Genomic DNA, 2500 nt, shown 5'->3' on the forward strand with positions numbered 1-2500 from the left:
GCACACTACTAAATCTATATAAACAAAAACTAATATAAAAAAACCAAGTGCTGAACCCTGGACGGGGGATCACTCGGCTCGTCCGTCGATGAAGAGCGCGGCCAGCCGCGATAACTGATGCGAATTGCAGGACTCAGTGAACATCGACACCTCGAACGCACATTGCGGCCCCGAGATCCCTTGTCTCGGGGCCACGTCCGGTCGAGAGGCGGAACGTTACATGTCTTTCTCCGTTAACGAAACGACATCTTGCCGTCCCCGTGCCCGCCCGGTCCTCGGCACGGTGGTAACCGGGACGTCGCAGGAGCGAGTGACGAGGGGGAAGAAAAATAAAAAAAGAATTGACTCCTTTCAATGTCTTTTTTTTTTTTAAAACCCTCTCCGGCCTCCTCCTTCGTCTCCCGCTGGCAGACCGCGGAGTCTTTTCCCTTTTCGACCGCGTGAAGAAACACTGTGGAGGAGGAGCAGGAGGAGTCTGTCCGAAAGCAGCCGAAGGGAGACCAAAAAAAAAGTACCGACCTAACCGACTGCCGACGTAAGCGCCGCCTGCTCGTCTCGCTCTCTGCCTCATGAAGGTGTCTCTCAGCGACGCCTCGAGCAGCGCGACGAGCACGGCCGTCGCACCGTAAAAAGGTGGCCGCGTCGTAGGCAACGCAACGTCGGATGGGGAGGACCCACGCTTTTTTTTAATTGTTGGCTTCTTCATTTTCGGTCGGACGGGCGCTATATCGGCCAGCCGTCGTCACACGGAGGGTACCGATCGAGATTCCTCTCCTCCAAACACCACACTCTACTAAAAACCGCCGCCCTCGGCTCGGACGAGACGACCCGCTGAACTTAAGCATATCGCTAAGCGGAGGAAAAGAAACCAACCGGGATTCCCTTAGTAACGGCGAGTGAACCGGGAGAAGCCCAACGCCGAATCCCGTCGCAAGTTAAAGGCTTCGGGACGTGTGGCGCATGGGTCGAAGGCAGCCGTTCGTTTTCGTCTCGCATAGTTCGGAGTTCCCTCGATCGGGGCCGCCCGCGGCGGGTGCCAGGCCCATTCGGTGCGGACGGCGAGCGACGGCCTTCGATCCGAGAGTCGGGTTGCTTGGGAACGCAGCCCAAATCGGGTGGTAAGCTCCATCCAAGGCTAAATACCGGGACGAGTCCGATAGTCGACAAGTACCGTGAGGGAAAGTTGAAAAGAACTTTGGAGAGAGAGTTCAAGAGAACGTGAAACCGCCCAGGGGTAAACGGGTGGGACCGCTCACCGCGATCGCGGGGGGACTCAGTCCGGTGCTGCCTAGGCTCGAGCCCAAACTCGATGTGTGTTCTTGAAAGAGAGGCCGTCGCGGCACAGGTCGTCGTTCGTCGTGTCCGCGGGGGACTCGTTCCCCGCGGTTCCAGCTTTTGTGCCCGCGTCGCCGACGAAGGAGACGGGCCGCGTGGATAGCGGGAAGGGAAACGTGGTGACGACCGCGGCGTCGGTAGGTGGCTGCGTCGGTTGGCTGCGACGGAGGGGACTCGTCCTCTCGATCGCTGCTGCCGCCGGGCCCTAACCCGCCGCATCCGTCGCCGCCGCTTCTTCTTTCCTCCTGCTCCCTCCGCGCGCGACTCCGCTGCACCCGTCCCCTTCATCATCGCTCGGCGTAATCATGGCGCGGGCGCTTCGGCGCGACCTCCGCGCGGCCGGCACCGGACGCACTTCCCCTCCGGTCCGTCGTCGCGACCCGTTCCCGGCGTGCAGGTCGAACACGCGGGTTTTTTTCCGTAGGCGGCAGGCGTTTCATCACCCTGAAAACCCCCGTCTTCCCACCTTGTGAAGTCGGGGGCCACCGGCCGTCGGGCCCGCGAACGTAACTGCCCCTTTCTGCCGGGAACGGAGGAAATCTGACACGATCCGTTACACGTGGCGAGCCGGTCCGTTTTGATCCCGCCGGAAGTCGCGTGCGGGCGACGCACTCTGTGTGTCGCTCCTTAGGCGCCCCACCGTCTCGGGCGCGTGCGCGATGAGAGGCGGGATAGGACTGGCGCGGCCTCGCCGTCACGCACCTCGCCGACGTTTCGGGTTCTTGTCGGGGGCAACCCCGCCCGCGCCCGTTTCCGTTTCCGGAGAGGTCGCTCGGCGACGCTTTTTTACTCGAGCCGCCCGCCACCCCGGGTCAGCGACGTGCATCGGCAACCCACCCGACCCGTCTTGAAACACGGACCGAGGAGTCCTGGCCGTTCGCGAGTCGTAGGGGCCACCTCTGACTAACCCCGAAGGCGAAGCGAAAGCGAGAGAGCGTGTAGGAGGGCGTCGATCGGGAGAGGTGTCGTGGCAAAGTCGTCCGGGGGTCGTCGGGGGGTGTCGTCGGTCTCGTGCCGTCGTCTTCTCCTCGCCTCACCCGCCTCCGAGCCGTGCCCGATCCCGCCGGCGCGGCGTTTTCGGCCTTCCGCCGTCGCTGCTGCGGTGCCCGCAACTTTTCCTTTTTTCTCTCTTCCCGAGAGAGATAGGAGAGGGAAGGCTCGTGGC

General features: G+C 62.3%; 2 non-coding genes across 2 annotated transcripts in view; both read left to right on the forward strand.

Moving 5' to 3' along the window:
• Positions 1–53: 53 nt before the first annotated feature.
• LOC145276356 (5.8S ribosomal RNA) lies at positions 54–211 on the forward strand. The gene has a single exon (XR_013867947.1). It is a non-coding gene; the product is annotated as a 5.8S ribosomal RNA (ribosomal RNA).
• A 593-nt stretch (positions 212–804) lies between these two features.
• The window catches only part of LOC145276357 (large subunit ribosomal RNA), a 5724-nt gene continuing 4028 nt past the window's right edge, over positions 805–2500 (forward strand). Inside the window, exon 1 of the ribosomal RNA XR_013867948.1 lies at positions 805–2500. This exon is cut by the window's right edge and continues 4028 nt beyond it. This is a non-coding gene — a ribosomal RNA (large subunit ribosomal RNA).

This window comes from Euprymna scolopes, unplaced genomic scaffold, assembly GCF_053919585.1.
Source record: "Euprymna scolopes isolate OS-2025 unplaced genomic scaffold, ASM5391958v1 sca863, whole genome shotgun sequence".
Taxonomy (NCBI): domain Eukaryota; kingdom Metazoa; phylum Mollusca; class Cephalopoda; order Sepiida; family Sepiolidae; genus Euprymna; species Euprymna scolopes.